The following is a 19,730-nucleotide window of genomic DNA, read 5'->3' as shown; positions in this document are numbered from 1 at the left end:
GACGGAGGCTGAGTGGGGCTCGGCAGTGGGGGGAACCCCTTAGGATATGAGGGCAAAGCTTCTGTGTTTAAAGTGTTGTTATGTGGCCAGGGAAGGAGAGGGCAAGTACAGAGGTCGGCTGGAAACCAGTGACTGTCCTCAGGGTGCTGGAGAATCTGCCTCCAAGGAAAGCAGTCAGGAGACCCGGCTGGCCCTGGGCAGGGTGTGGACCCCTGCCCCTGTCCTGCACGAAGGAGGCTGACACTGGCTGTATCCAAATCTCACTTATTCTGTGAGCCCCACCTGGCATCCTGGACGTGGAGGCTCTGGGGCCGGCTGTGCTCACTGGTGAACAGAGCCAGGCTGAGTTATTTCAAGAGCTGGCGGGAGTTTCCAGTGTCTCGGTTTCCAGATGGTCTTAAAATTGCTGATCAAAACTGTCAAATTAGGCCCCAGCCTTGTGTGTGTGTGGGACCCTTAATTAAGTGGAAGGACCAGTCCTTTGAAACTTGCTTTACCTGACCGGAATGGAGCTGCTGCTGAGCCAGGGGTTTTAGGAGAAATGCCTCCCTCTGTGCCTGTTTGTCGGGATGTTTCTGGGCCTTGCAAACCAGGGAGAATCCTCAGTCTGCCCTCCATCTCTGTATTGTGGCTCTCAGGGTGAACCTTAAGGAGTGTTTCCGTGCTCCCATCCTGCAGGAAGCAGCGGAGGGCTGGTGGGAATGGCATCTGTGTCCCCCTCTGGCCAGCTCTGCTCCCTGTCCCTGGAGCTCTCTGTCCACCACCGCTCCAGCCAGCATGACAGGCAGCATGAGGTGCTGAGCTAGGGGACCCTGCCTGGTGGGGTGAGTCACAAAGGGGTCCTGGAGCTGCCTTCTGAATAGACTCCAGAAGGCAGATGGGGCTCCCAAGCCTCTGTCTCAAGGAATGAAGGAATGCAAGTCCCTCTCCCTCCCTGAAGAAATGCAGAGCAGAAACTGAAACCTATTTCAGCAGCTGTTTAGCTTAGGAGTCCTGCTTAGCTGTGCTTGGGGGGCACAGGGGACACATGAGGTTAGTTCCCTGGAGCTGCCAGAAAGGACCAGCACAGACTGGGAGGGCATGAAAAAACAGATGACTCTCCCTCTGCTCTGGAGGCCAGGAGTCTGAGATCCAGCTGAGGGCAGGGCTGGTTCCTTCTATCCCAGGCTCCCCTCAGCTCCTAACTGGTGGCCACAGGCCATCCTTGGCTAGTAGAAGCCGCCCCTGCCACCACCACCTCACCTCCTTTCTGCATGGATCCTTGCCTCTGTGTCCAGCCCTCCCTTGTCCTCTGAGGACCCCCACCCTCATCCAATGTGACCTCAGTGATGACTTGATTATACCTGCAAAGCCAGAGTTTCCCAAATAAGGTCACATTCTGAGGTCATGGGTAGATGTGAGTTTGAGCGGGACACTGTTCAACTCAGTACAGGGGGCAAGAAACAGGGGTTCAGGCAGGTAATCCTTTGACACTCGACGTGACCCTGGGACCTGTGCGTGGGGACTGGAGTCAGAAACATCCTTTTAGGGCTTCTCATCACTCCCATCCTTTAATCTAAGACTTAGCAGGTGGGCCTCCCGGTGGCTCAGGTGGGTGAGGAATGAATCTCTTCGTTCCCTGCTGGCTAAGTCCTCAGCACGCCAGAATGAGTTTGGATCATCTTATTGAAGGCTCTTCTCTGAAACGTCTCTGGGAAGATCAATGACTAATTCTCCAATCAGAGGCCCTCATCAGAGAACCGCATTCGGAGCTTTCGTGACCAGATCAGTGCCCTTCAGCTGTGAAGTAGGAATCAATACATTTCAGGGCGCGGCACTAGAGGGGACCCTATAATGCGGCACCTTTCAGGGAGCACTCCTTAGGGAAGGCACTAACCACGGCCTGGAGGCTGGAGGGCGTGACCTGGGGCTGATGGGAGGCTGAGCAGGAGAGGAGCTGTCTTCGACTTTTAATTGAGAAGGTGACAGGACCCATGAGCTTCACAAGTGGTCACCTTCCCATTTCCCCACCAGGTGAGGGACGACGTTCCCAGGAAGCTGATCTGTTTGGACAGAACAGAGGGGCCTGAGACTAAGCCATCATGATGCTCCTTAGTGAACTCTGTGGCAGTCACCGAGCTTTCTCTGAGCATCGGCAAAGGCAGAGGTAAATTAGAGCCACGCAGGGACATTAACAGGGCTGTTAGCTCATTGGAGACGAATCTCAGTGCCGCTTTGCACTTGCTCTTGTGACGACTCAGGAGTGTGGGATGAGCTGGAAAAAGTGGAAATGAGCAGGGTGTGAGCCAGGCAGAGCAGCTGGCCTCAGGCCCCAATTTGGAGAAACACCAGCATTTAGAGCAGCCCTTGCCATCCCTCATGGGATGCGTAGCCAGCCCAGCACACGTTTTGAGTTAGATGCCATGAATTATTATTTTCCCAGAGTAGGTGATTTCCCTTGGAATTTTTTTGGAAGGCAACTCCAGCCTCTCACACTGACGGTGACTCAGACCAACTTCGAATCGCTTTCCCAGGTGGAAGCGTGTTTTAGGGGCAGTGCACAGAAGAGACCCCAGTGAAAGGAGTCGGCTTCACAACCCCGCTGCTCTGCTCTCCCTAATTAGCTGGGTGACCATGGGCAAATCACTTAACCTTCCCGAGACCTGGATTCATCATCTGCAAAACGTGGGCAGCGACACCAGCTGCTCTCCCGGCCCCAAGTCACGGTGCTCGTGTGAGGCAAAAGGCAAAATCAGCTGGTAAGTGCAGGATGAGTGTGCCCTGCGATTTCTGGGTCTCCTGCATGGCAAACGGTCTATATATTGGGAGGAATGTCATTTCATCTTCAGTGACAGGGAAGAAGCAGTCAAGTCTCAGCTGCAGATAACGAAGTCAAGAGTGGAGCAGAGATGCAATATCACGGAAAAGCTAAGTGGTCACAGCTTGGGTCTCGGTTTCCTTAAATTCTCAGGAGAAATAGATCCATGAATTCCACTTAGCAAATATTTATGAAAGGCCCATAAACAGGCACACAGTCTGACTTCATGGGTCTTGACAATGCACACAGATAAAGCACCTAGTATGTGCCAAGTATGGATGGCCCTATTCAGTCTTCAGAGGCCTCTCTTTAAAGCAGATACTGCTGGAATTGTTCTCATTTTTAGGGGAAAGCACCAGATATCTCTGGTCAAAGCAAGGATGTTGAAGAATCAGATTTCCAGAAGGGGCTTGAGAGAAGGACTGTCCTCCTGTGATGAGGGAGATGGGTGGTGTGGGGTCAGCCTGGAGCAGCCCAGGCTGGTTTTCTGTAGCCTCTCCTGGGCCTGGTCAAGGACCTCCTGGCCAAGGACCTCCACCTGCTCCCTCTGAGCCAAGAAGTTTCCAGGCTAGGGTACGGTGTGGCTCTTCTCTCAGATTCTTTGTCTGGGAAGGGGCATGCAGAGGGAGGAAGCCAGAAGCAGTCTGCTGGTGCTTCTGGTGTGGCCAAGACACCACTTGAGCCCTGGGTGCTGGCACCACACCCTGGTATGGGCTGGATCACCACTTCCAGCAGCTGCTGGAGCCCCAGGTGGGCCCCAGGTGAGTTGGGGAGGTGCAAGAAAAGGGGGGCAGCCTCTGTTTAGGCCCCTTGCCCCCACCCTCAAAACAAGCTCTGAAATATCACAGCCTGGCTTGTTCTCAAGACATGGGAACTGCTGTGAACTTGGTGAAGTCCTGAAGGTCAGGTGCCTGCCCCCTTGAGCAGGTCTTGAAGGTCCTAGCTGGGCTGCTGCTGAATGGCTTTGGAGGAAGAAATGGAGACCACTTGTCTGCCTGCCCCTGTTTGCCTCCATGTAGTTTGGGGGTCCGTGGGCTGCAGATGTAGGCTCTGAGAGTCTAGGGTGCCCTACTCAGGTGCAGGGGGTGCTGGGTGGCAGGAACCACCCGTATGCCCCTCATGAAGCCTCCAGAAAATGGAAAACAATGACCTTCCACCATGCCAGAAATTTAATGGGTTTTCTGGGCCACGGTGTCCCTCACTAGCTTGCGAAGCCCATGGAGGTAAGACCAGGTCTACCCCATTCATCAGTTCCCGACCCAGTGCCTGGCCCTTAGGAGACTGTCTAAGATGAAAGTGTCCCAGTGTGACTGTTTGTATGAAATAGGCACAGTGCAAAAAGGTTCACAAGTGCTGTGGTCGGGTGAGTCGGGAAACATTGGACAATACATAACTGAATGCTTTTCTTCCTCGGTGTTCTCTAGAATTTTACTATGAAGAATACCAGCACTTCCCTGACCTGATGAAGAATTTACTGTTTTTCATTCTTTTTTTCTTTACTGATGTAAAATATACTTACATAAAATTGACCACCTTTATTACTTGCAAGTGCACAGTTCTGTAGGATTAAATACACTCCCTTTGCTGTGCAACCACCACCCCCATCATCTCCAGAACTTCCTCATTTTCCCAAATGAAAACTCTTCCCATGAAACACTGACACCTCCTCCACCCCCACCCTGCTTCTTCCTCAGCCCCTGGAGATACTCCCTCCATTTTCTGCCTCCATAAATTTGCTTACTCCAGGGGCCTCATAGGCGTAGAATCATAGTCTTCGTCCTTCCGTGTCTGGCTTATTTCACTTAGCATATTGTTACGGTTGAATATCATTGCTTTTTGAGGCTAAATAATATTCCACTGTACAGATAGACCACATTTTGTCTATCCATTCATTTGTTGATGGAAATTAGAGTGGTCTCTCCTTTTAGCTGTTTGAATAATGCTGCTACACACATGAGTGTACAAAAAATGTCTTTTCAAGTTTTGGGTTGTTTTCGATTGTTTTGGGTGTATACTCAGAAGTGAATCTGCTGGTCATATGGCAATTCCATGTCTAACTTTTTGGGGAGCCTCCACACTGTCCTCCACAGTGGTTTCACCAGTTTACATTCCCACCAACAGTGCACAAGGGTCCCAATTACCCACATCCTCACCAACATCTGTTGTTTTCTGCTTCTTTAGCAGCCACCCTAATAGGTGTGAGGTGATCTCTCATTGTGGCTTGATTTGCATTTCCTTAATGACTAATGATGTTGAACATTTTTTCATGCACTTATTGGTCATCTGTATGTCTTCTTTGGAGGCATGTCTATTTGTGTCCTTTGTTCATTTTTGAATTGGATTGTTTACTCTTTTGTTGTTGAGTTGCAGGAGTTTTTATGTATATGCTGAGTATTAATCCTTTATTAGATGAATGATTTGCAAATATTTTCTCCTATTTTGTGGGCTGTCTTTTCATTCTCTTGGTAGTGTCCTTTGATGAACAAAAGTTTATCATTTTGAAGAATCTACTTTTAGAAGATATTAATATGACCAACAGATTGAGAAATGTTGGTTTGTTTCATTTGTTGTTCATTCAGCAAACATTCACTGAGTACTACTGAATGTCAGGTATGTCCTGGGGGCATAGATGTGATGCAAATAGATGTGGTTCCTGTCCTCCCTCATGGAGGGGACAGAAAACCAGCAGTGCATGCATACATAACCCAACATCAAGTTGTGGTAGGAGTTGTACAGACAACAAACACAGGGACGGATCTGCAGTGTACAGGGGCTCCCAGAGACATCCCCTCTAAAGATTAGACATTTGGGTGAGGACCTACATCATGAGAAGTTGCTAGCTGTGAAAACAAGTGGGGAGGGAATGATGACATAAAAGTGCCGAGGCAGGAAGAAGGGAAGGTGAAAGTGGCCATTTAGGACTGCGAAGATGGAACAAGGTAGGTGTTGAGGTCAGACATGTGTTTAGGGCCTACCATGCCTGGTTAGGGACCAGGGTTTTACTTTAGGGGACAGAGATGGCCCCATTCAGTACTGTGTTCCACAGGGACAATTTCAGGTGTGTCAGGAGCCATTGCAGAGTTTTGAACAGGGAGGAGAATGTGATCTGATTTCTGTTTAAAGATTCTTGGCTGCTGAGCTATGTTGCTTATCTCCTCTGCTACTCTGGTCTGATGGGGTGAACTTGGTGCTGCCCCATAGTCAGATATCGGGTACTTACATGTGTGTGTGCATTAGGCATTTGATAGCTGCCCTTTTCATTCACAGGTTGCCACCCAGACCTGCTGGAGGAGACTCTGAGCCTCCCTGGAGAGTTTGCACTTGTGCTGTGTGCAGTGACCAGGTGGGGTTTTGGATGTCCTCTGTGTGGGAGAAAGGACAAAGAGAATATTGGAGACCAGAGGGTGGGTCGTAGAAGAGCCTGTGCACATTTCCATAGGAGGGTACATTTCCCAACCTTTCTTGCAGTGAACTCAGGACCCTGTGACTGAGTCTGCTGATGGGATGCAGATGCGGATGAAAGGGAGGATCCCCTGCCAGTTCCTGTGGCAATCTTAGGATGCCAGAGTCTAGATACATGGGACGTTGTTATGGAGAGCTGCTGGGATTGCTGCCTGTTGCAAATTATGCTTTGGTGATCAAGAAATACATTTTATTGCTAAGCTACAGACATTTTGGCACTGTTGTAGCAGCTAGTGAGTATTGCTCTAACACATCTCCAGTACCTTCCCCTCAGAAATGGCCAAGAGTCAAGGAGGAGGAAGTAGCCAGTTTTACCACCCCTGAAAGATCAGAAAAGATCCCTGGCTCCTTTGTGTTTGTAGGCCTGAAGAGGATCTGGGTTAACTTTGGCTGTTCCATTTCTTAAACAGGTCACATGTTCTCTGAGTATCTGTAGCCCCAGTTAAAGATGAGGGCATATCTATCTTGTTCCCCTTGAGTTACATCTGAAAGAAGTTAACACACAGAAAGATGCTAAGAGCAAAATGAAAAGAGCCCCCAAATTCTTTCGGGAAAAGAGCGGGTATCAGACAGATAAAGAGGAATGTTGTGTGAAGGTACAGCCTTTGTCTTCGTGGCAATGATCCTTTTTCCCTGCTGCTGGGTTGGGTGCCAGCACAGATGGGAGATGGCCCTGTCCAGCAGAGTCCACAGGGACCCAGGAGGATTTTCCCTGGGGCAGCTCAGTCTGGGAAACCTTTAATCTGCTGCTCAGTGCTTTGTCAATCATATCAAACTGTGACTATATTGAGCCAATTAAATGCACTTACACTTTAATGTAGCTTTTAGTACAACATTCTTAATTGTTTTTCATAATTTTAAATGGCACACTCCTATTTCCTTTTGGTTTCAGTGAAATCTCAATTAGCTGCTGAGGCTTTGGGAGGCAGATGGCCTGTGGATCATCCATCTCAGGAGATCCAGGGTACCCTGAGGGACCCTGAATGCTGTGGTCTGGAGGGTGGTGCCTCCTTCTTCAACCTGGATTCAGAAGGGATACCAAAGAGCTCCTGCGGATCTCTCTGGAGGCAGTGGTTTGACTGTCTGTCTCTGTCTCCGACTGTCCCACCCACAGGGAAAACCTTGTTCCTTTGTCCACTCATGTGGCACACACCATGGTCATGATTGTGGGGCTAGGACCCACACAGACACCAGAATAAAGCATGGTCCCCTCCCTCACAGGACCTCAGGCTGCTCAGAGCTAGACGTGGGGACCCACGTGGGAAGTTAATCAAGAATAACTTTGAAAAAAAAAAAAGAAAAAAAAGAATGACTTTGTACTCATAAAAGTTAGAGGTTCTCAAAGAAGTTCTGATTGTGGGTTATATCTATTGATTCTTATTTTATTTAAGTTGCAAATGGAGACATTTAAAAATTATATATTTGTCAATTCTTAAAAATAGCAATAACAAACCCAATGACCTATTGACACAAATACCACGTTTGGGAAGAGTGATGATATGTCCCCCCCACCCCCAATAGTAAAAAACATGGCATGGTTTCACTTCTCAGTAAACTTCTCTAATGTTTGGCTTTAATAGAAGACAGCTGGATTCTCAGGAGGACTTCTGTGTTCAGTCTGTTGCAATATGTTGTTTTGTTTGAAATATATGAAGAAAATACAGCCTCACACAGGTATGTAGTTGGAAAACAGGGTGTTTTAAAAGGTTTTATCAGGTATTCTGTGGATGCTCTACAAATAATTGTAGATATTCTACTTTGATGCTGAAATGAAAGTCGGCAAGTGGTAGTTCTTTAAAGGCTGGTTGCAGTGTGGACTCAGAAACCATTATCAACAATGCTTTCTTTCTTGTGACATCAAAATCCATTTTTTCAGTGGGTACATGTGATTTTGTAACATAGCACACAGGTAATGTGGAAAATACCATTTCACTGCCTTCTACATGTCTTCCAAATGTCAACCCATCTCATTATTCAAGAAGTCACATTCATCAATATCACCCTCTACTTAATCTGAAAAACCCCTGAGCACTGGGAAGCTGTCAAGCTCATGGTGGTGGAGACCAGTCTCCCAAAATTCTTGCTTGAAAGCCTGAATTCTATCATTGGTAACAAATGCTGCCTGTTGTTTCCTGTGGAGTGACAGGCTCACTCTATATATACTGAGAGAACCTCTGCCAAATACCCAAATCTGAATGACCATAGTTTGCCTCTTAACTATTTTTTCAAGTAAAAATGTTGTTTTATAAAAGAAGGTGGCTAGTTCAGCTCAGGATTCAAGCACTTTTCCCTGTGACAAATGGTTCACCTTGGTTTGAGCAGGGCTGCTTTATGTATAATTCATATTTGATCACAGAGCAAATGAAAGAGCTGTGAACCCAGGATTGAGATTTAATAAGTTGGATCATGTTTATTGTTGCACCAAGGCCAGGTTATGCTGCTGTAGCCAAGCCATAGCCACAGCACCCTGCCAATTCAGGCCTGGCAGGTCAGCATAGGCTCTGCTCCACACAGTCACACAGGGATCCAGGCTGGAGCAGCTCTTCCAGTTTGTGGCTTCATTGTCTGGGACAAGGGGCCTTCTAGGTTGTTCTTTTTTTTTTTTTAAGATGTTATTTATTTATTCATGAGACACACACACACACACATGCAGAGGCAGAGACACAAGCAGAGGGAGAAGCAGGTTCCCTGTGGGGAACCTAATGTGGGACTCTACCCCAGGACACTGGGATCATGACCTGAGCCAAAGGCAGATGCCCAACCACTGAGCCATCCAGGTGCCTCATCTAGGTTGTTCTTGCAGGGAGGTTTCACGTGGGAAATTGGATATCACTTCCAGTGACAGGTTGTTTCTGCTGGTGGTCCATTGGCAAGAGCAAGGCACTTGTGCCCTTCCTCTACCTCCCCTCCATGAGGCATATATTTCCAAAGAAGCATGGCAGGTGGTCAGCTTGGCCATTGGGGGACCATAGTGGGCTTGGGTATTAATTCTCGGGCCATTGGACCCATTCTTCTGTGCCTTTCCCCACTGCCCTCTGCCCTGATGCTGAATGAGGTTTCCTGTTGCCCAGCTCGGAAGAGAGCTCCTGGGGGTGAGGGGTGCTGATGGTGTAGGTGGAGAATTGGACTTTGTGCCTGGGGAGAGGGTCTCCTCCTGCAGGTTTTATGAAGACTGTTCCTGTGGAGGTTCAAGGTGACACACTGTTTTGCTGAGTTGAGTACAGGCCTAATTCCAGGCTCACTGTGCGTGTTTTCCCAGCTCCCAGAAGTCTGCCCAGCCACTCCACATCGCTGTTAGTGACTTACCAGCTCTGCCAGCTCCGGGGGAGCATACCCCCTGAGCTCCCCACTGACTGAGCTCTGAGCCATTTTGAGGTCATAGAATTGAGTGCAGCAAAGCACTTTATAATCTAAAGCCCATTGCGGATGTGGGAACATGATGTTATTGTTACCATAAAGGAATACTGGGAGCAGAGACTAGTGAATCACGTGAGAGGAAGGTTGTGGGGTTTTTGTACATTCACCTACTGACCCCTCTCTCATCTATCTCCTCCTTGGTGCCAGGTATGTCCTCAGGCACTGCTGATCTGGCAGTGCACAAACCAGGCTAGGTCCCTATCTGAGTAGAGCTCTATGAGGTGGGGTGACAGCCCTAAATGAGTCATCACATGGTGATAGATGTCAGAGGATCCATCCTCTCCAGGAGCTGGAGGGAGGCATAGGGCCAAGTCCCCCTCCATCCTCTCTTCCTAGAATGTTATTTTTGGGATGTACAGACAGATGAGGGGCAGAGAAGATGCCCAGAGGTATGGTGTGTCTGTGATGTTAGGACCTGTGTCTAGCACAGGTGTGGACTTTCAAAGGAAGCCACAGTAGTGAGGAGCACTGTTTCAAATCCATTTGTGCAAAAGATGCATTTGGGAACCATAAATGCAAGTTTCTAGGGCTAACGCCCAAAGTCCTGATTCTGAAGGGCTGGGTTGGGTCCAGGCAATTTTCATTTCTGACAGGTGTTCTGGGTGGTCTGGGAGTAGCACGTCATGCAAGGAAAAGCTGGTCTGGAACAGTGGTCCTTTTTATCTCCTTCTTGGCTATAGGCATCATGGATGGAAGCTTGATCATATCTGAAAGGGGCTCTCCTAGCTTCTAGCACCACCCAGCAGCTTTGTGGTAGGGATTACAGAAATAGTCTGTGGCTTCTGTCCACATACTGGCCTCCTCAGATATTTTGCATTTTGTTTTTCCTGCAGAGTGGAAGCAGGAGGGCAGGGGAGATGCTGTCTAGAATATGGATGTCTATTTGCATCTCAAGTTTCTAATACTCAGCTAAAGCCTGCCAGTGAAAATGGGCATGTGTATACCCTAGATTTCCTAGTGAACTCCTTAAGACTTAGATCTTTAGAAAATCCTTGCTCTCTCCTTTCCCTCACTAGTGACATAGATAAGAACATAGTAACTGTGCAGTAAAAGTCTATTGGTGATGAAGAAGGAACCCCAAGCTTTCAAGTATACACATTGCTACTCAAGCGGCAAATGTCAACCGGATCTGGCATTGATGGTTGGATGAGGGGGAGCTCTCTGTTCCCATCAACAGTGGAATATGTGCTGAGTGCCCTCATTGTGAACTTTCCCTTTGTCTCAATATTGCTCACATCTATCACTGTTTTTTCTTTAACTTACTTCTGAGTGTGTCAAGCCGAGTATAATGCTTTTCCTGCTATCTAGGAAGAGGGGAGGCTCAGACCTCTCCTTGGAGACCTGAGACAGGGATTCATTTCCAAAAAGGTGGATTTATTTTTGTTGTCGTTTTTTTGTTTCTGAGCCTATAGGCTGATCTATTACTTCCAGAATTCTCACTTACTGTTTCTGTTTCTGAAATATACTGTGAACTAGCATAGGCTACCCCAGATGCCTGAAGCTTATGTGCCTGGGGTCGCCTTCCCGGAGCCTGTGGCCCCTCTGTCTCCACTGGGGGTTTCCCTGTCAGCTTTCCTTACCAAACAGGCTGCAGCTGACCTTGCTTCCTTGTCTGGGGCCCTCTCAAGATGTGGAATGTCATTAGCAAAGATGGGAGTTTCAGCCAAAGAATGAGAGTTCTTTCAGGACTAGTTGGCCAAGAAGATTTTTTTTTTTTTTTCAGATGCCTTTGGGCATGAGGTAGGTGTGAAGAAGAGTGAGAAGATATTTGACTTATTTACAATTCTAGAATCTGCAAGAGAGATGCCTTATTCTGTTCTAGGTTTTTGGGCCAAGTGGGAACTGTAGTTTTACTTAATGGGGAAAATCACAGATTGGAGAAACTTTTTCTGGTTTTCATTGAAAAGGCTTGATTCTCTGCCCAATTTCTTCACACTTAACAACGCATCCATTCATCTAAGAAACTTAACTCTCACTTAAGTTCTTTTAGCGTTCCCCTTCCTCTTTCTCCAAGTTAAAAAGTTTACAGGCCCATGTTGTTTTACTATGTTTCACACGTATCAAGTTTTTACAAATTAAGGATTTGTGGCAACTCTGCATTGAGCATGTCCATTGGTGCTGTTTTTCCAATAGCATTTGCCCACTTTGTGTCTCTGGGGCACATTTTTGTGACAGTATTTTAAACTTTATAATTATTATTATATTTTTATGGTGACCTGTGATCAGTGATCTTTGATGTTGCCACACTCATTATTTTGGGATGCCATAAACCACATGCACATAAGATGGCAAACTTTACTGATAAATGTTAAGTGTGTCCTACTGCTCTACTGACTGGCCGTTCCCTCATCACTCTCCTCTTCTTTGGGCCTCGGGCCTCATTGTGTCACTGAGACACAACGATATTGAAATTAGGCCAGTTAATAACCCTACGATGGCTGCTAAGTGTTCAAGTGAAAGGCAGAGTCCATGTCTCTCACTTTAAATCAAAAGCTAGAAATGATTAAGCTCAGTTGAGGAAGGCATGTTGAAAACCAAGACAGGCAGAAAGCTTAGGCCTCTCACGCCAAACAGCCAAGTTGTATAAGCAAAGGAAGAGTTCTTGAAGGAAATGAAAAGTACTACTCCAGTGAACATATGAATATGAAAGCAAAACAACCTTAGTGCAGATATGGGAAAAGTTGTAGTGGTCTAGGTAGAAGATCAAACAGCCACAACATTTCCTTAAACCAAAGCGTAATCCAGAGCAAGGCTCTAATTCTTCAATTCTTGAAGGCTGAGAGAGAGAATGAAGCTGCATTTAAAAGGTCTGGAGCCGGGAGAGGTAAGTTCAGGAGGTTTAAGGAAAGCCATGTCCGTAACATGAGAGCACAAGGTGAAGCAACAACTGCTGATAGAGGAGCTGCAGCAAGTTCTCCAGATCTAGCTAAGAGGATTCATGAAGGCAGCAACAGGAAACAACAGATTTTCAACGTAGACAAAACACCTTCTGTTGGAAGATGTTATCTAGGGTTCCCACAGCTAGAGAGGAGAAGTCTGTGCCTGGCTTTGAAGCTCCAAAGGACAGGCTGACTCTCTTGTTAGGGGCTGATGCAGCTGGTATGTTGACGCCAATGCTCATTTACCATTGTGCAAATTCTAGAATTATGCTAAAGAACTATGCTGAATTTACTCTGCTGTGCTCTGTAAATAGAACAACAAAGCCTGGATGACAGCACATCTATTTACAACATGGTTTGCTGAATATCTTAAGCCCACTGTTGAGACCTTCTGCTCAGGAAAAAAGATCCCTTCCAAAATAGTACTGTTCATTGACAAGGTCACTCAAGAGCTCTGATGGAGATGTACAAGGCGAAGAATGTTGTTTTTATGCATGCTAACACGACATCCATCCTGCAGCCCACGGATCAAGGAGTAATATTGACTTTCAAGTCTTATTATTTAAGAAATACACTTTTTAAGGTTATGGCTGCCATAGACAGTGCTTCCTCTGATGGATCTGGGCAAAGTAAACTGAAAACCTGGAAAGGACTAACCATCTAGATGCCATTAAGAACATTCATGATTCATGGGAAGAGGTCAAAATATCCACACAAACAGGAGTTTGGAAGAAGTGGACCCCCACCCTCATCGATGGCTTTGAAGGGGTCAGAACTTCAGGGGAGGAGGAAGTCACTGCAGATGCTGTAGAAACAGCGAGAGAACTAGAACCAGAAATAGAGCCTAAAGATGGGACCAAATTGTTTCAATCTCAGGATAAAACTTGAACAGATGAAGAGCTGCTTCTTATGCACAAGCAAAGAGAGTGGCTTCTTGAGCTGGAAACTACTCTTGGTGAAGATGCTGTGAAGATGATGAAATTACAACAAAGGATTTAGATCATCACGTAAACTGAGTTGACAAAGCAGCAGCAGGGTGTGAGAAGATTGACTCCAGTTTTGGAAGAAGTTTCCCTATGGGTACAATGCTATCAAACAGCATTGCCTGCTATGGAGAAATTGTTCGTGAAAGGAAGAGTCAATCGATGCAGCAAACTTCATTGCTGCCTTATTTTAGGAAATTGCCACAGCAAACCCAGCCTCCAGTAACCACCACGCTGATCAGTCAGCAGCCCTCAAATCGAGGCAAGACCCTCCACCAGCAAAAAGATTCTGACTCTCTGAAAACCCAGACGATGGTTAGCAGTCCTTAGGAATAAAGTATTTTTAATTAAGGTACATACATTATAGCGTTGAAGACAAAATGCTGTTGCACACTTCATAGATCACAGCATAATATAAACATAAATTTTATATGCACAGGGAAACCAAAAAATTCATTTGGCTTGCTTTGTTGTGTTGATCTGGAACCGAAACCACAGTGTGTCCATCTAGAACCGAAACCACAGTGTGTCCGAGGTACACCTGTGCTCTGACTGCCGGATTGAGTCTTGCCATGTTTTTGCAGGGATGACTTCTGCATATCTCAGGAAAACTGGGCACCCAGGTTGTGCATCAGTTTTTTGGGAGCCTCCAAATTGAGACTTCCCCTTGATGTGACAGGTGCTGACCCTGGCGAGCCAGGATCCACATGTCTCCTTAGTTATTTCTTGCCTGACCTCCCCTCCCTCCCCTCTAGCTCTCTCTCTCCAGGACAATAGTCCTTTATAAGCCCTGGTGTCCTGATGGTACCCCACCCTGTGCTACTTTGGGGAGAATGTTCTGTGGTTGGCCTAATGGTATCCTCTGACAAACCTGGCATCTGCGTAAACCTACTCATGATGGAGTATCCAACCAGCAGAGTGTGCGGTGGGACTCCCTGGTCCTCTAAGCCCACTCGGGAGCACGCCCACATTTGAGGCACTGTTTTCCTCTTTTTCTTTCTTTTTTCTTTTTTTTTTTTTTTTTGTCAGCGGCTTGTCTAATGAGCAGCCAGTTTTGCCCAGCGCTGTCCAGATGTGGCCTCTAGGGCTCCCTGAGATGGACCGGAGCCTCATGAATTAACTAACGGCGACCCAGGGGCACCTGAGTCCTTTACCTCGGCGGGGCAAGGCCTGCAAGTTGCTGAAGGGGCATTAATCCTTATTTTATGTGGGGAACACAGCAAGGAAAAAGGCGAGTTTGCAATTTAATGTAACTAAATGTCATTCCACGCCCCCTGTATTGCCTCTCAATTGAAAGCAACGGGGGTCTGGGCCGAGGGGAAGAAAGTGATTGCATAACCTGATTCATAACCCTCAGCTCCTATTTATCATAAAATCATTTACAGCTCCATAAAATGTGTTAATTTGGGCAGCCGGTGATGTATGTCTTTGATTTAGGAGCTGACATTTCTGCCCGGTGGCTGCTCAGCATGGGTTGTGCAGCCCCAAGAAGGGACGGGGGAGAAGGTAACGGTACTCAGAGGACGGCGAGGCGTCCGGCTTGTTTTCTGTGACATGTTTGGGCTGGTGGTCTTTTGGGGCAGCCTACAGCAAGGAGAGGCCAGGAGGTCTGGGGCACATCTTGGCGTACTTGGTGCATGGTGGGGGGATTAGGTACAGCTCTATTCAATGACTGGGGGTTGACGGGTGGGATGCTGGCCAATTGTCCTTTCTGGTCTCAGAATTCTTCAGTTTATTTAAAATTCCAAATGTGATTTCCCTAAACGGAAACTGGATCCTTCGTGAGCGTCCATTACCCTAGACACATTTTTTTTTTTTTTTTTTTTATTGAGTACCTACCATGTGCCAGGGTTATCTGATGTATGGGGAGAAGCCATGTGCAAGATGGATGAGGCTTCCGCCTGCAGATTCCTGCCCCAGCCCTGGGATCGTGCTGTATTGTTCTTAAATGTGTCCAGGGCAGACGTGAGGAGGAAGGGTCCCGGGAGACTCTGCAGCTCTCCCTCCTACCCTCCTGCAATGCCTGTGGGGATCAGCCTTCTCTTTCTTTCGTGGGCTGATGCTAGACAACCACACACATGGACTTGTTCACAAACACATAGCCTGGTAGAAGGGCTTGGAGGCAGGTGCAGCCATCCCTGGCTGGCACTGGGACCTCCCCAGAGGCAAGCCTAGCTGTGTCTGTCTGTCCTCTTTCTCCATCCAAATCACCCTCCCCTGACTCCTCCTCTGGCTCACCTCCCTTACCACAGGCTTCTTTTCATTGATCTGAAAGGTAAAAAGCCAACGTTCTGAGGAACTTCATCTTCTCATCCTCTGCCGCCCACCCCATTGCTTATTAAAAAAACTAAATGCCTAGCAAATCATTTTTATGAGCAATTAAGCACCCACCTCGAGTGTGCATGGAGGGCTGACAAATGGATTGACGCCCAGCCTGGGGGCTGAGCTGGTCTTCCTGGTTCTGTGCCCCACCCCCCTGCCCCATCCCCAGTCGCTGCACCTCTTGGTGGACAAGGTAAGTGTTTCCATTTGTCAGTCTCAGGAGAGATGATGGTTTATGTTCTGGGCAATGAGAGTTTTTATTTGCCAATATTTTCTCCTCTCCATATGAACTGTTGGTTCATAACTTTCGTTATTACAGAATATTATTTACACATCTCAATGTGAGGGGAAACCAGCTGGGGGAATATTTGTTTGCCACCCCTCCCCACAAACTCCCTTCCAAATCTCTAAAGTTTGCGGTTGATTCTGAAGGGAAGCATCCATCAGGCTTTGCCGTGACTGCGAGATGGAGAAGCCTATTTCATTCCTGTTTGCAGGACATTGGGTCTTCACTTTGTTGCCCTTAAGATGGAGTGTTCTCATTGTCCTTGCTGGCATCTGAGCACTCCCAAGTGAGACCCCTTGAGTTTGCCAAGAAGCGACCTCCATGAAGGTGATTCCGGATCCTCATGTTCTGCTGCCCGTAGGTCTCTCCAGTTATGTCCAGCAATTATGAAATTATCCGAACAACATTTACTTAACGACTTCTCCTTTGAAAAGTAATGTCTGTCAATGTGACGTGGAGATTATCCTTTTTAAAACCAAGCATCAAACCCCGTGTGTGTTCTGACAGAATTTTCCTTGATGTTTAAATTTATTTATACACAGTCTTGCAAGGGTCCAGATTTAAGTCATGCGTGGGATCAATCAGCCTTATTTTAAAGAATAGAGAGACAAGAGATGGGGATTTGTCCCTGGATATCCAAGATCTATGACCACTGGGGTCATGTAACACTTCTGTTGTGTGAGATCAATCCCCCATACGAATTACAGCTCCCAAACTGGCCGACAAATGGCACCTTCTTAATATAAAATACTCCTTTGTAGCAACCACAAATAGTGACCAGACCAGCACATTCTCTTTCTTGACTTTATGTCCTCAGCATGGAGGAGAGGGACAAATGTCATGTAGGGGCTCAAAGCCTGTTGAAGTTAGGCCACTTGGGCTCATCCCCTGGCTACTCCATCTCCTCTGCCAGGAAGAGGAGATAATCAGATAGTCATGGCCCTCAGCGTCGTGTTGGTCCTTTCTTCCTTGAATTCTGTTTCAGAAGCAACGTGAGGACATGGATGAGGTCACATCATCAGCTTGACCAGCTGAGCTGCTGCTGGGAATTACAAGCAGGCTCATTCTCCAAAACATTAGCAAACACGGATGCCCCAAGTCTCCACATTCCCTGGACGACAAGCATCATGCCTGCCACAGGTGATCATTCCACAGAGATGTGAAGTGGGGATTGAAGAGTGAATGAATGGGCTCTTTCCTTTTCCAAAGTATCCAGGCTGCCTGCTTTCCTCCTGCATCTCCTTCCTAAAGCTACTTGTGGCTCAATGTCCCCTTGTGGGGGCATTTGGGTCCATGGACATTTATTTGCATCCAGTTCTCCTCACTCACATCAAAGTGGGTGGGAGATTATGACTTATCTCATTTTCAGAGATTGTGGTTATTAGAATTTGCCAAGTAATTAGGGCGGGCTGGGTGTTCTGGTGGATGCTGAGCTCATTCACGGCAACCTGATAGGTTTTGGTTACGTAGCTACTTTCTGCTCCATTCACCCAGCTTGCAGCTAATTGTAGCTGAGTTCTGGGTCTTCTGCTTGACCCTGTTAGACCTGAACTTTGTTGTCTGGTTTTGTTTTATCCCAGGAAGCAACGTAACTAATTTGAAACTCCAGAAAATCTCTGATCATCTTGTTCCCATCATAAGTTGTGCCAGCCATGTGCAAGCCCCCAGTGTGCTGTCAGACCTAGAGGCATGTGTAGAGCAACGCAGCCTGCCCTTCAGGACTGATGTGAAGACCCTCAAAGGGGACCTTTGGGGTTAGGCTCTGAGTGGCAGCCGAGGAGAGAACAGGATCAGAAGGAGACATGAGAGAGACCTGACATGTTTCAGCCCCGAAAGACACCCCCCTCTCCCCCACCCCTGCCTGAGGTGTCCCACTCACCCACATTCTCCCCTTTGACCTCCTCCCTGTCTTCCCTTCTCTTCCTTCTCCTCGTCCATACATCCTGGGCAGCTGCCTCAACGTCCTCCCCACCACCATCCCAGCCCTGCTGTGTCTGGTGGTTCTGCTTACACCCTGCTCTAGAAAACCCATCCTTGCACTTGCTGTATCTAGTCTGGCCTCCCTTCTGACCTCTCATGGTGCCACTGCTGACAGCAGGCTCCTCACTGGGTGCTATGACATTGCTGGGACCTACCCCTTCCTACCTCTCCCACCTTCCAGTTCTTGCCACCCTCCACAACCCCACATGTGCTGTCCTACAGCTGGCTGCCCCTTCCCGCCAACATTTCCTGGAGCCTGGTCCCAGGGTGACCAGCATCTCCTGGGCTTGGTCTGGCATGGCCACCTACTCAGTCTTCCTGAGGCTGGCCTGGGGCCAACTCAATCATTGCCCATGTGCAGATGCTGGTAGGGACAGAAGGTTTGTGTCTTCTGCAAATTCATGTTGAAATCCCGACCCCCGAGGTCATGGATGGGGTTGGGTGGGAGGGGCTCTGAGAGGTGATTAGGTCATGAGGGTGGAGCCCCATGAAGGAGTTGGTGCCCTTATAAAAGGACCCCGGGAGTCTCCCTTACTCCTTCCTCCATGTGAGGACACAGTGGGAAAGTACCTGTGTACAAGCCAAAGAACAGGCCCTCACCAGACATTGAGTCTGCTAGCATTGTGACCTTGGACTTCCAGCCTCCAGGACAGTGAGAAGTAATTGTGTGCCATATCAGCCACCTGGTTGGTGGTTGGCCAGTGCAGCCCGTGTTGATGGAGGCATATGGTCCCTGGGTCCAGCTTGTCCCCTGTCCTGCTCTCGAGTCCCTGGGCCATGTATCTGGTCTGACCTCAGAGCCACACTCCCATCTCCAGACTGGACAGCCAGACTCAAACTCAGTACGTTCCCAGGATCTCAGCCAGCTTTCCTTCCCTTCTCACTCCTACCGGGTCAGGCTTCTCCTCAAGAGCTGAGAGGCCCAGAAGCCCTTATTTCCAGGCTGATCCTTACCCCCCATCACTGAGTTCTCAAGATTTTCTGAACTCAGAGGGTCCCACTGGGGCTGACTTGGGCAGTGAGGTGGGAGAGATAATGAACAAGGCTGCAGTTTGAATAATAAAATAATGAGAGCAAACTTTAACTGTGGCAGAAATTTGAATGATATAATGAAGCTGAGAAATGCCCTCTTCTCATTCACGACAGTGCGTGTCCTGAAAGATGCTTCCAACCCAGCACCCACTCCAGTCCACTTGCCACAAACACCTTGGAAAGAAAGTATCTTTCTTCCCGATTTCCTGCCCCTGTACCTGGTCACTCTGCTCACCTGCATTCACCTCTCAGCATTCAGCAAATGGACACAGTGATCTCAAGGCTTCGAGACCACCTGGGAACTCCTCCACTTGCTGCAGGAACATGCCTCCTGTGGCCTTTCTCCTCCTATGGGCTTGTCCCATGGTGCAGAGGGGACACTAAGGCGCAGGTTGCTGCCACTCTGCTTGGCCTCGGATGATGTGTTCTATGTGTGAACAGAAAGGAAGACCACCCACAAGAGAACCAGCAGATCCGCCTGTTCAGATTGTGTTGCAGCGGGGGCTCAGCGACATCATTTGTATTTTGGGGAAGACTCAAAAGCAGGCGGGGTGGGGTGGGGGAGCTTTATG

At 47.9% G+C, this 19,730-nt stretch overlaps 1 long non-coding RNA gene across 4 annotated transcripts; it reads left to right on the top strand.

Annotated features, from left to right (window-relative positions):
- The first annotated feature begins 1,395 nt into the window (after positions 1 to 1,395).
- Positions 1,396 to 19,681, top strand: LOC140630199 (uncharacterized). Of its 4 annotated transcripts, none has more exons than XR_012028008.1 (4): positions 1,396 to 2,146; positions 2,514 to 2,738; positions 17,132 to 17,286; positions 17,727 to 19,249. It is a non-coding gene; the product is annotated as an uncharacterized lncRNA (long non-coding RNA). The 4 variants fall into 4 exon arrangements; XR_012028010.1 differs by having other exon boundaries at positions 1,396 to 1,786; positions 2,014 to 2,738; positions 17,727 to 19,248; XR_012028009.1 differs by lacking the exon at positions 17,727 to 19,249 and adding an exon at positions 19,273 to 19,681 and having other exon boundaries at positions 1,396 to 2,738.
- The last annotated feature ends 49 nt before the right edge of the window (positions 19,682 to 19,730 follow it).

The sequence above is a fragment of the Canis lupus genome, chromosome 3 (genome assembly GCF_048164855.1).
Source record: "Canis lupus baileyi chromosome 3, mCanLup2.hap1, whole genome shotgun sequence".
Taxonomy (NCBI): domain Eukaryota; kingdom Metazoa; phylum Chordata; class Mammalia; order Carnivora; family Canidae; genus Canis; species Canis lupus.
Note: the sequence above shows the minus strand (reverse complement) of the source record. Positions and strands in the feature narration are given on the sequence as shown.